Below are 13,494 nucleotides of genomic sequence, written 5' to 3' on the forward strand. Positions count from 1 at the left end.
GCTGGGGCAGGGGGGCCAGGCCGGGCCCCCCCGGCGGCCCCGCGGCCGTAACAGGAGAGGCCGCGGGCTCCGTAACCCGAGCGCGCCGGGCCGGGGGGGCCGGGACACCCGTCCCGCCGGGCCCGCGGAGCCTCCGCGCAGGGCGCAGCGCCCCGGGACGGGGCCGCGCGGGAGGGATGGACGGGGCGGGGCGGGCGCGGTGGCTTCGCCCCCCTCTCCGCGTCGGCGAAGGGGGCGGGCAGGGAGAGGAAAGGGGAGGAGGAGGAGGAGGAGGAAGGGGACACCCGACGTGCCGGGCTGCGTGCGGAGCAGGCGGCGCACGCTGCGCGCCGGAGGAGCGGGCGACTTTTGCAGAGGTACCCGGTGCGCGGGGTGTGCGCGGGGTGTTGTGTGTGCGTGCGTGTTGTGCGGTGTGTGTTGTGTGTGTGTGTCAATGTGTGCGTGCGTGGAGGGGGGCGGCGGGGCTGCGGCTCGTGGAAGTTGTGCCGCCCCCGGCAGGCTCCTGGAGGCGGGTGGAGGGAGGCAAGGTGAAAATGCGCGCAGGGCAGCGCGGGGGAGCGCGGACGGGGGATGGGGAAGTCAGCGAGGGAATGCGGGCAGGGGAGGATGGAAAAAGGCGAGCGGGGAAGGCGAGCAGGGGAGATGGAATCGCAGAGGAGAGGAGACGAGAAGGCAAGGAGGGAAGGTAGAAATACAACGGGGAGAAGGGGAAATGCGAGGGGGAAGGTAGAAACGTAATAAGAATGGGGAGATGCAAGGAGAGGAGAGAGAAATGCAAGGAGGAGAAAGGAAAGATGCAAGGAGAAAAGCGAGAAATGCAAGGAAGAGAAGGCAAGGAGGGGAGAGGAAAATGCCAGGGCGGGAGATGGAAATGCCAGCAGGGAAGGGGCCGGCACCCCAGAGGGAGGATGGAGCGGGGGGTCGTGCCCGTCCCTCGCCCACGCGTGAAGTGTCCGCGTCCCGTGGGCTCCGACGGGGCCGGGTGGGGGCGCGGGGGGCGGTGGGAGCCCCCGGCCAAGTGTCGCGGCTGTGGGCACCGGGGGTTGCACCGAAGGGCTCGGTACGTCCTGAGAAACCTGTGACGCAATGATATTTTAATCAGCCTTTTTTTTTTTTAATTGCTATCTCTCTCTTTTTTTTTTTTTTTCCCTGGACTTTCCCTTTTCCCTCGTCTTTGTTCCAAGTCTTTCTATTTTTAGGCCACTCTCACCAAACAGAGCATGAGTTTTAAATATTTCATTTATTCTTTATTTGTTTTCCACTTATGACCACTGCAGCATGAACTTCTCAAACGTTGTCTGTTCCTAAAATGTTGCTGAGATTATTGCTAAGGTGCACACTCAGACAGCTACTGTGGAAAAAAATGTTTGAGAACTGATGTCATTAATCATTAGCCATACGAAAGCAGTCGTAATATTGAACTTTGCTTTTTATTTTGAAATGAATCACATATCAGCCCCCAGAAGACATGCGTTGGGGCAGCAAGTGCCTGCCTAGTGTTAGAAGAGGTAGAATAGAACTCCCAGTTGTGACTGTAGTAAAGAAATAAACATGTTTTATTTTGAGCTGTGATTAACAGTTCGGCATTGTAATGATATCCTCTGATTCTAGCACTGTCTCATAGCTCTGGTATGTCAATTGGTATTCATGCTGTGTAAGTGTTTTGCAGAGGTTTTCTATCTGACAGGGATTTATTTCACTTTCACAATTACATTTCTGGTTTGACTAGCCTTAGGATCCCATCTAGGTATACATCAGTATTTGTGGTATTACATGACTTTTTTTTTTTCCCAAAGACTGCAAGTTATTGCATATGTTGTTAGATCATAGTTTTTGTGTCCCTGTACACAGCAGAGAATGAAGTTAGAACTGAAATTAAAGTGTAAGTATATCTAAAAAGTCAATAATGGGTGATTTTTATTCAATTTATTTTCATTTTATAACTGAATGCCAGGCCATTTGCTTTCCTTGATAGCCTCTGCCATTATTTTTTTTTCTTCATAAATTTAAAATATTACATATAGATGCTGTTTTTAGGTAGCTGGTAGGTTGCTTTTTATGTTTGTTTTCAAATGCCTTTCCAAGGTTTTATAACTCCTAGGTGAGCTCTTAAGCATATTAAGCCATATTTATGGGTGTCTTTTAACAGTGCACTTAAGTGGTAGCTTTTATGGTAGCTGATAGTTACTTTCTTTCTCAGTGAATGAGTAACTTTGGCAGAGAGATTTGTACTTCTGTTTATGTTATTCAGATTTCCTATTGACTTAAGCAAGAGTTTCGCTTCAGAGAAAAATATAAGATCGTATGCCTTATAGCATGAGCAGTATATCCTGAGCGCTTCAGATAGCAGAGTCATGGGATAACCTAATTCCTGACTGATTTGACTTGTCTAAGCTGCAGAATTCCGTTTTGCCACTGGAAACACCTGCTGATTTAGTGGGCTGCATTGGTGCTGTATTTGTGGCAAGACATGAAGTGCTATATAATGAGACATCTAGAATGATCTCCATTATTTCCATTCACACTATGATTTTCTCTCGTCAACACACTGCAATACTGTTTCTCCAATAGGCAGTTCTGACTTCGACTGACCAGCAACTAGTCCATTTGTGGTAGTAGTATAAACAGTTTTAAGCTGCCAGAATTATCTTTTTTGCCCAGGAAAAAAAAAAAAAAAAGAAAAAGATGTCGGCAACTGTTTTCTTCCAACAGTCTTGTGATGAAGATGCTCTCCTCGGTTTTTGTGCGCACAGCATGTTTAATTATGTAGAGTTGATCTTAAATTCTGTGCTATTTGTATAAAACTTTCCATTGCCTGTGTCCAGTTGCTATCCTACAGCCCTACCCTTCATGGATCAGCCTCCCTTTTGAAAGGGAATGAAATCTGTTTCCCCTTGAGTGTGGCAGAAGCTGTTGTACCAGAGCAGACGTTTCCCCAGTCCATATTCTCAGCCAGGACCACAAGCCCTGGGAGGAAGGTGCAGGACTCTACAAATCTGGATTGGTTCTTTCCTCCCTGGGAAAGATGCTTGGCTTCCTTCAGCTCATGCAAAGCTGTCAATGTACTGAGGTGGTATTTGAGCAGATGCCCAGTTTATATTTCCATTCTTCAGGAATCAGCTCGGTTTGGGTCTTATCCCAGTTTCCCATTTCTTCCCTGGTTTAAGGTGAGACCGGTGGATGACGGGTTTACTCAGCCTTGCTAGTGGAGGCTTGCTTGTGTTGAGCTGCATGCTGTGGAACAAGGTGCACGCTGATGGGACAGCAGCTCCCAGGGTCTGTGAACTCTGCCATTTACAGCTGACTCTTCATACTTGTTCATATGCTAAGAGTTAATGGACTTGCCCTGGCCGAGTTGCGGGCTCAGCCGTCATTGCGGAGACGTCCCCGTACCAGCGCCTGTTGGGAGCCAGTCTGATGAAGCGCATGCAGGTAGTCTTGGTGATTGCACTGTGCGAGCGAAGAAGTTGGCCTGCTGACTTACGATGCTCACACTTATCTGAGTATTGATTTGTCCTGTAGAGGTCTGTTCTTTAATTGAGTGCTGACCTGGACCACTAGAGCACAGCTCTATAAAAATAAGTGTAATTATGAAGTACAGCAGCAGCACTGAGTGAATGCCAGCAAATGCAGTTATGTCTCTTAATCTACATAATTCTTGTTTAACCTACGACAAAATGGCAGTGTTTTTTTTTGTTTTGTTTTGTTTTTTATTCTGCATCTACCCACTCTAAGTTATATCTGCAGAAATAATTCTGAAATAAGGAAGTGTTTGTCACCTGACTTTTGTCTGCATCATTCTGGTAAATTAGTATTCCACATCAGTCTGTTTCATCCTAGCAAAGGATAAATCAGTAATTATTTGTGGCAAGACAAATGCAGCTGAGCAAAGTTCAGTCTTCTAAACTATAAACAGATAATACTGAGCAAATAGGCGTCAGTTGCAGAAAATATGTGCTCTCCTACCTGGGATTGTTCTGCTGCTGTAGATTATACTTAAGAGTGCACCAAGATAAAAGGGGAATTGAAGAACAGTTCTACAGTTAAGTCATTATTACTAAGGATGTAAAACTTGCACTTTTCCACTATCCTGGGTAGTTTTTTTTTTCTCAGCCCTCTAAAAATTAGGTGTCCAGTTTGTGTTGATTCTGTAAAGTCATCTGTGGTTCAAGAACAGTGGTAGGTGCTTCCAGTGAATAATGTAGCTGAGATTGGGATGCTTTTTTAAAATGTCTTAACAGTAAGCTGTCTTTATAGCCATCAAGGTTGACTGCGAGAATTCAGGGTTTGGCATCTCGGGGCCTTTCCAACATTGTTCTCTGTAATCAAGTGAGGATCATGATAAATCAGTATGGAATTGTGTATGGAGCTGTAGAAAAGATGGATTGCTTGTGGTAAGATACTAGGTATACCAGAGAAAGAAGTGCAGTGCCTTGAGAGTCATTCTTCAAAACAGTGATATAAATACTTAAGAACAATAAGACTCAGTTGTTACATTGGTTGATGTACTTTCATGTAATGCACTGCAAAAATAAGGATTTTCCCTAGGTATTGTTTAGCAGAGAAAATGTTTTCTTTAGTCCCTTATTAATAACAGAGAAAAACAATAATGTACTTAAGATGCAGCAAATTTCCTTCAAATCTTGTAAATAACTCTTCAGGGGGTTAGAAAAAGTTACTTTGAAAGACCTGTGTAGCTCTTGGGAAAACTTGTTATATGCTACTGAGTAATGAAAGTGTGCTCTGTTAACGTGGAAGTTTTCTTTTCATTTCCTTTTCTAATGACTAAAGAGAGAGATCTTCATTCAGTGAAGCAGGATTCTTTCAAACATTGGATTTTTTTCTAGCATTTGATAATTATACTGATTTATTTTGTGGCTTTGAGTATCACAATTCCCCTCTTCTCTATTTTTCTGTGTTAAGAACAGGAAAAAAAAAACAGAAAACGTACCATATTTGATTTGTAAGAGTGAGGAGTGCTTCACAAATGGGTGTTATCCACGTTCTGCCTTTTTTTTTCTGCATATGTTTTTGTATTGCTTTATGTAGCATCTGTTTATATGTCTGTGTGCATGAAGCAGGAACAACTCTTAAGGGTATAGTAGTGTAGTGGGTATAATACTCCCAGTTAAAGGTGGCATAAATCTGCATAGATTACTCCCTTTGTAGGAACCGAAGCTTAACACCTACAGTAGTGAGAGGAATAATTTTCTGCCTGAACAAAGTCAGTACACCTTCACACTGGCAACAAGCCTGTAGGATTTAAACATAACAAAAGTAAAACACAGCTACTTCAACCACAGTAGCTAAAAGTACAACAAATTTCTTGATGAGGCCTGAGTTTGTGTACAAATGTATACACAGGCATACGTAGCTTCCCTCAGGAATTGATATTGGGCATCAACTGCTGTTGTGTTTTATCCAGTGATTCCAAGAATTCACATGGTCATCCTGTGCCTTATAACTCTGGAACAGTAGCGCTAGCATTAAGTTTGATTTGTGATTTCTAACTTCTTTTTTCTTGGTGCTTCGGGGAAGAATACAGAACCATTTGTATACACACTTGACTTGCCCTATTTTTGTGTCTTACAGCAGTTTTAGTAGTGCCAATTTAGAATAATTTCCACACAAGTTTGCTAAGATACAGCCCTTATCTGTCTTTCAAAAACTTCACTTTTTTCTGTTTGTTGTTGTTGTTGTTGTTGTTGTTGTTAACTCTTCTTTGACAGGCTTCAGGAAAATACTACATTAGAAATAGGTTCCATCTGAAATGCACACTTGCATTAGCTTTTTGTCCCAAACACAAGTTGGGGCGAGGGTTCTTCGGTAAAGAAGAAAAGATTAATTCGATCAAAAAAAGGTGTAGCTTGGCCAACAGTTTTGTACAACCTTTTTTTCCTCTTTTTTGGGAGTTTATTAGAGTTTAGCATGGTGCTCCTGTATTTTTTAAAGAGTCATATGAAGACAGTCTCATTTTTCTAAAATACCGTTCTATCACCTTTTATTGTAAATAGGTCATTTTATTTCCAATTTTAGCTCCATTAGCTCTTACCCTGCCCCAGGAGTGAATATAAGAAAAGGGTTACCCTTGAGAGCTCACATGTTGGTCTGGCAACTAATACCAATAAATCCTTGGAGTCACTTAACCTGATTTTGGAGCAGGAGAAGTGCTTGCAAAGCGAGGGGCCCATTGGGGTATGTGTCACAGTTTGAAGTGCCAGCTCTTTGTATGTTTTCTAAATTGAGCTTTATCAGCACAGCTTGTATTCACTGAGGAGGGCAAGAGTGGCAAGGAAAAGTCCCAAGAAAGCTCTGCAACTGCTTGCAGGAAGATAAGATGTGTGAAGAGGAAACTTAACAACAAAAGTTCAAGCACATTCTCAGTTCTCAGTGTTCCTGTTTCCAAGTGGCATTTCAGAGATGGTTATGGCCCATGTTTGAGGCACAGCTGGACAAACTCAATTGCCTTTGGTAGAGCAGTGCCTCGCCTGTGTTCAGCACTACTAGTTCTTCCTAAATGAAGACTAGTCCTCTTTTGTGCTTTCATTAAAAAGGTGAAAAAAGGCAAACTTGTGACCTGATTTTTTTTTGTGTGTGTGTGAATCTTTTCCCCTGTCTATCTCGTTTTATCTGGTGGCAGGTTATAAATATTCCAACTGTTTAAGACATGTCAGTATTTTTCTATTGTGAGTGGAATGAATTACTGAGTATACCGAAAATGACTTAAAACATTCTTCCAGATCTAAGAAAAAGTGAAAAAGTAGTTCTTCCATTTTAGACGCTGCTCTTTCCTTTGTTAGGAGATTGAGTTTGTTCCTGCATCCATTTCATGCTGCCAGTCTCCAAGTTCCTTCGCATAACTGTATTTTTGAACTGCCGGTATCTTGTACTTGCAGTATTCAGATCTGGTCCAGGTCATGACATTGTTTAATTTAGAAGTGGCAAAGATATATTAGCCTTTTTCATACATCTCTTTGCCAATGTAAGATGGTTTTTCAAGATGTATGATCTCTGAGTTGGTGAGGGTTTCCTCTTAATCCCTGGCAAACAGCGGCTGTGAGGCAGCAAAGCAGTAGCCAAGCTTTTAGGGAATTTTAGTAATTTGTTTTCTTCCACCTGATATGCTTTAAAGGAACATTTCAGATGGAAGATATGCCCCCCCTTTTTTTTTCAGCTCAGGTCTTTGCACGGTGCTTTTTTTGAGGGCACGCTTATGCTCAGTATCCCATTGAGACTCATAATCCCTCATGTCTTTTGGTGTTCCTGGGCTAATATGTCTGTAAGGCCCAGATCTATTGTGCAAAACATGTTTATCAACTTGGTTAACCAAGAAAGAGATGGCATTGTACAGCAGATCAGAACAACTATATATTGCCAAAGGTTTCTGCTGAATATTTCTAACTTTAAAATGTCATAATTAGTTGACAGTTTTGATGAGGATACACAGTAATTTCTAACTTTTTTGAAATTCTTTTTCCATTCAATTCATTTAGAGATATCAATGGGGTGCTCAGGTAATTTAGAAATTTCTAGGAGAGTTGGGCTTAGAGAAGAAATGTCACATTTGAAGGTGTCATTAGAAAGCTGTGAACAGCCTCTAGTATATTTACCATGTCCTAGAACCAGTTGCTGAAGCTGTTACCATGTAAGAAGGACTTTACAGAATTGAGCTTTGAGGAACACTTTTTTCCATAGATGTTTTGCTAATTTGTTTGTATCAGGTAAAGTTATAAGGGTGAGGGTTATCACGATTGAAGTCTAATTGAGTGTTTGGTACATTAAGCAGTCTTTCAAAGTTAGCTGGAAAATGATGGCCTTCAGTAGGATTACTGTTTGTTTCTTTTGTTCAGTTTCTAGCTCAAATATTTTTTTTTTCTTCACAAATTCCTTCTACTCTGAATAAACTATATTTAAGTTATTTTGCCTCTCCATTCCCCCGGCCTTTCCATAATACAGTGGTTTCATTTATATAAGATCAAATGATTTTAGAGGAAAATGTCTTTGTTCTTCTCTGCTTCTCGTGGGATATGTGGGAAACCCAGAAGTTCAGCTTTAGGACATTTCTTGCCTACTGTTCTTGTTGACTCTGGCAAGTTATTATATCCTGCTGACCTGGAGAAAGGACATGACTTCTCTGCGACTAGCTGGGTAGCATTCATATGAAGCAATCTGCTGCTGGAACCCTCTTTTCTTTCTTTAAGATTAGGATGATAGAACTGTTCTCTTACATGCTCCAAGACTCCAGATTATCACAGTCTTGGTGAAGGGAAATCAAGCCAAGTCAACACCCTATTTTCTTAACAGCGCGAGCTGTCAAAAAAAGGGGATTTTACGGGATAGCCTGGGAGGGCATTGCAAACTCAGCACAAACTACCTGGCATGTAAATCAGTAAGCAGAGCTTACAGCGTTTTAAAGCATACCTCTGCCCGTGACCATGGGATGTTTTTATGTTTCTGCAGAATAGAAAACAAAACTAGGATGCTGAAAGTGCGGATGTTACGAGTGCATCTCTCTTTGTAGTGTTAGTACTGGTATAACAACACCAAGGGAAAAAAACAAACAAACAAGTATGTTAAAAAGTTTCTTGTGATATCCACAAGCCCATTTCTATTAAAAAAAAAAGAAAAAAGTGAGTGGAGAGCATGGAAGAAGACAGTGACTTATATCAGTGCTCATTAAGTCAAGAGCCAGATGGTGTTTAAAGCCATAGTCATGTTGCGTCAGCAGGAGTATTAATCTGCAGAGGATGGAGAGATAGAGATCATCGATCATGCAATGCATGCAAAGCAATCTGCACTCCTGCAAGGAATCAGAGGTAATTAAAAGGGTTCTCCAAAGACTTCCCTGAATGCAAATAATATGTGCCCCCTTGCTCTCACTGTAGTTTTGAGATGTCCTGACAATGCTCATGGCAAGTGATGCGGCTTCTGGAGGGCTGCAGAGTCAGGCTCAGGATGTGCCTCCCTCTCAGTTCCTCCAAAGGGGCAAATCCTTCAGTGCTTTATCCGTTGCAGACACGTGTCTGCAGAAGAAGCACACAGCATCCAAGCAGAAGTCTCTGCGCCTCCCCTCTGCCTCTGAGAGGGTTTGTGTCCTCCAAGCACTGGTATAGCTGTTCATATAGCTGGTAAAGGTATGGAGGAGATGAGCTTTACACATGTGAATACCAGAATGTTAGTTAACTCTGCCAGTCCTCTCTGCAAGCTGTTTTCAGTTATGCTCCCTTATTTGACGGTATGGAGGATCTGTGATTTTAGTTGGACTATAGCAGCAATGCAATAACTACAGACACGATACATGGAATGGGACTGAGTCTTGCCCATACATTCATGCTTTGCCTTTTGGAACTAATGTTCCCTCAGCATCAGCCGCCTGTCAGAGTGTTTCTGCATCAGGTAATGAGTCATGCCATTTAAATCTTCAATTTACCTTGTGGCTCTAATGAATACTTTAATTTCCTTGGGAGGCAGAAGGAAGAGGGGAAATAAAAAAGGCAACTATGCAGGGCTGACAGTTCTTGTTGTGGTAAATATGTGTTTGAAATAGGATATATGAATTTTTAAAATAAATAAAAAAAGACAACCTACTTCTATGGCAGGAGGATATTGTTTTGTTATGCATGGTGCCATGGTTTTGTAGGTTTGTTGACAGTTTCTTTCTCTGAGAAAGTGGTAAAGCACTCCAGTATTGAATGAAATGCCCTGAACAGGGTGAAAGACTGTCCAGATTTCTCAGGCTCCTTCTCCTGGTAAGGACCCTGAGCATTTTAAGTAACTGGGCAGGGTGGAAACAGACTCCTGCTGCTGTATTGCATTTCATGTATGATACTGGAGGCTGGAAGAGGGGGATAGCTTTCGGCTGATGTGATAGATTTTGCATGTATAATTCTGTTGCTGGGTTTCCGTGAGCTGGAAAAAAAAAAACAGCAGATAATGACCAATCATATTGTAGACCAGTATTGAAAGTTTACCTTTTTTAATAAATTCAGAACTTTGGATCAGGCGTCAGCTTGGAAGTACATGAAATAACACATCATGTTGAGAAAGACCATAGAAGATGGATGTGTTTGGCTGCGATGGGAGTGACTAGACCTAAAGCTGCAAAATAACTCTTGGCATTATCCCTCCAATGGAGTAGAGGAGATCTGAGCGTCCATCTGGTAGTTCAAGGTGCTGTGACTTCAGTGACCACTCTACTAAAGAAGCTGTTGTATTCTCTAGGCCTGTCACAGAAATTGATATTGCCAGGATTCAGGAAATAAAGAAGGCAATTTCATTCCCATAACTTCCTAAATCTTATCTAGCTGAGGTGTGTTTATTTGGATTATATGGGCTTGATTGGAACTTGAAGTGGATGATGCAGGTTTTTCCACTGAAAATATGTCTTCCTCTTACAAGGAACCCTAAGGAATGAGTGAAGCCCGCTATGTATACCTTTAGTCTCAATTATAAGAAGTTTTTGTTCAGTGTCTGCAATTTTTGTTCGAATCTTTAACATTTCAGAACACTTCCTCAAGTGATGAGTTTAAAAAATAATAAAAAGCATTCAGACACCTACTCTTTTGTAAAGATCAGGAGAGCCTGAAAGAATGACTTTTGCAGAGCCTTTGTTGTTTTCACTACATACTATATAGTTTCACTGTATACTACTATATACGAGCAGAAAGGCTCATATACAAACCTTCCTCCTCCAGCAAACCAGACGCCTGAAACCCGAGCTCAAGCGTTATGGTGATCAGTAATGCCAATGGTATGCTTTGGCTAGAGAACACGTGAAGATTTTTCTCCCTGCGGACAAACCCAAATGAACAAACAAATGCACTATCAGTTTCCTTGCCAGTATTTCCCCTGTGGTCTATGGTGGTGTTGCCCAAGTACAACTCTTTGGTTGTTGCAAAGATACCATTCTGGGCATGGTCTCCCTTTCCTTCCTGAACACAAATATGTGGAGTCTTTTCTTCTATAGGGCAGTCAGTCACCTCCCTACACATTTAACCTTTTTCTTGACCTGCAGCCACCTTTAAACTTCCCTCCCTCCGTTATTTTATGACTTTCTCTTTGAAGTGCTTAGTGACATCAGGTGTGAAGAGCCTGAACAAGAATAAAGTGTACCGTATACTGAGCCCCTACCAGCTGTGTTCACTTGCTGATCCATGTGAGGCTGAAAAGAAATTTGGCCCATTTTGTTCAGGGAGGTGCTTGAACATTCACATGAAAGTGGAAGTTTCTTGCTTGTATAAGCTAGCTTTTCAAAAGGAGTGACACAGTGTGTGATGGGAGCAGTAGGGCAACCTGTAAGAAGATTTATTTTACACATTTCCATCCATAACAGCTCCAAATTGTAATATAAATTGGGAGGAGGGCAACAGCAGTGAAAAACAGAGGTGCCTGTAATTACCGAATCTAATTTAAAAGTGAGATGGAGACTAGCTTTTTGTTTTTGCTGATATACAATTTTGCTAATGTTTGCTATTTTTTTTTAATGTTGATAATATCAGCTGAAACAAATTCTCTTGGCAGCTCCACACCAGTAAAGGTTGGTAACTCCCCGCAGTGTTGGGGAGACAGCATGGATGTAATGGTGTGGCAGAGAAAAAGATTTGCCCTGCTCCCAACCTTTTCCTCTTAACAGCTGTTCACCCTGATGCATCGTGCAGTTCTCCCAGTTTTACTCTAAAGGATGATTTTGCTCCTAGGATAGGAGCCTTTGTATGCAGAATGTCCCTTCTTGGGATGTAATCACCAGACAAATACTTTAATTTTGCTGCTGATCCCTATATATGTTTTTTCAACATAACATACATTTTTACAAATGACATGAAATCTTTCTGGAAGTTGAGGCCACAGGGAGATCTTACAGGCTTGATCTTATTCCTTGTCAATTCCTGCTGTGAGGACACAAGCTTCTTCAATGCAAAAGGCATTTTTAAAGAACTGCGTGCTACTGCATTACCATTGAATATTTATTTCAAAGAAAACTCAGGAGTTTTCCAAGCAAGATCAACAGTTGTTTTCATTATCTGCAGAAATTACTAAGAGGAACAACATCAGAAAGTGATCAGTGTGTAAATCTTTTCACTAGAGAAAGCCTCTTAAAACAAATTAGTAAGAGGAAGTATTTCATTTTTGTTTTTAAATGCTTACTCTTGTATGCTGCAGTGTGGTTGCTGTAGGATGACCAGGTTATTCATAGGTTACTTTGTTTCTACAAACAAAAAGTTATTTAGCAGTCCCTATTAATTCAGTCTCATGATGGGAATTTTGCCAGAGTTCTGTTATTTTCTTCATTATTATTTTTAATAATAATTTAATAGCAATTAAAGAATAATTTTCTTTTTAATTTGCAAAGTGGTCAGACTGGAATAGCTCTTGGTACTCATTAGTTATGTTATTGTTATTTGGTGAAGTTACACATGCCTTTTCTCACTTCTATGGCCAAAATACTGTGTTTATACATTTCATTGATCTCATGTGAGCATTGTGTGAGCACTTAATTCTTGAGGTCAGTGGGAGTTCTGATTTCTTACGCGGCTATGGTTGCTTGTGCCTTTCCCTTTCATATGTATGTGGCTTTTTTTTTCTTTCTAAAATTAAGTCAACCTGCTGGGATCAAACTCATTGCATAGAGGGAAAAAATGTGAGATGTTTCCTGCAAACAATTGATGACAAATGCATTGTACTAAAGCTTGTTGAAAAGGAACGGGTTTTTTTTTGCAGGGGGAGGGGGAGAGGTGAGAATAAAGGAATTTCCTCCTCCACCCTTGTGTTGTTGAGCTGTAAACTGATATTGTTGGGAAGGAAAAAAGTAGCAACACTTCAGTTTTCCTCAGGATATGTGGTTTTAATGAAAATTTTGAAAGATACAGCTGTCACTTTAAAGATTTCAGCAATTCCATTCAAAACCAAAAACAATTTTCTGTGTATTTTTAATTTAAAGCATACTCAATTAAGTTAACACAAAAGACACATAGTCCTGGAGATTCGGAGTCCACTGGTTGATTTGATAGTTGAGTCTCCTTTTATGGTGCTCTTTATAAAGTAGTTTGACAATTACTCCAACATGTAATTGTAGCTTGCTCTGGGAAAATACTGAGGCTACTCAGTAGTAGAGTATTGTTTTTTTTTTTTCTTAGGAGTATAAATTAAACTTGGTGCTTTGCGAATCAGTAGCAGTTGTGTGTTTGTTTGTTTGTTTATTAATGTTCTTTGACCAAGTAAGGCATCCTTAGGTACTGTTATCTCGTGAAAGAAATTTGATCCTTATCTAATGTAGCTCACATCGAGGGAACTGAAGAAAATCTATTAAAGTATAGAAGGTAATGGGACATATCCCATTTCTGTATCAATTAGACAAGGTTCCTAAAATCAGGTTTGAAACCCTTCAGAAGTCCTTTTGCTTTGAGAACATACACTGTGCCAGAGACTCTTGTGATGTCCCATGGATTTATTTTACTTTATCAGACTGAGTAGGCCCATCTCCCACCTTTTCCTGTT

General features: G+C 41.3%; 1 protein-coding gene across 2 annotated transcripts in view; it reads left to right on the top strand.

The window, feature by feature from the left end:
• Positions 1-268: 268 nt before the first annotated feature.
• Positions 269-13,494, top strand: part of LOC104572636 (PALM2-AKAP2 fusion protein) — a 96,650-nt gene continuing 83,424 nt past the window's right edge. For both annotated transcript variants that reach the window (XM_088534570.1, XM_088534571.1), the window contains exon 1: positions 269-356. The gene's annotated coding sequence lies outside the window, so the exon portion shown is untranslated. The remainder of the gene's footprint in view (positions 357-13,494) is intronic.

This window comes from Tinamus guttatus, unplaced genomic scaffold, assembly GCF_059628265.1.
Source record: "Tinamus guttatus ecotype Peru unplaced genomic scaffold, ASM5962826v1 Tinamus_guttatus_pri_ptg000569l, whole genome shotgun sequence".
Taxonomy (NCBI): Eukaryota; Metazoa; Chordata; class Aves; order Tinamiformes; family Tinamidae; genus Tinamus; species Tinamus guttatus.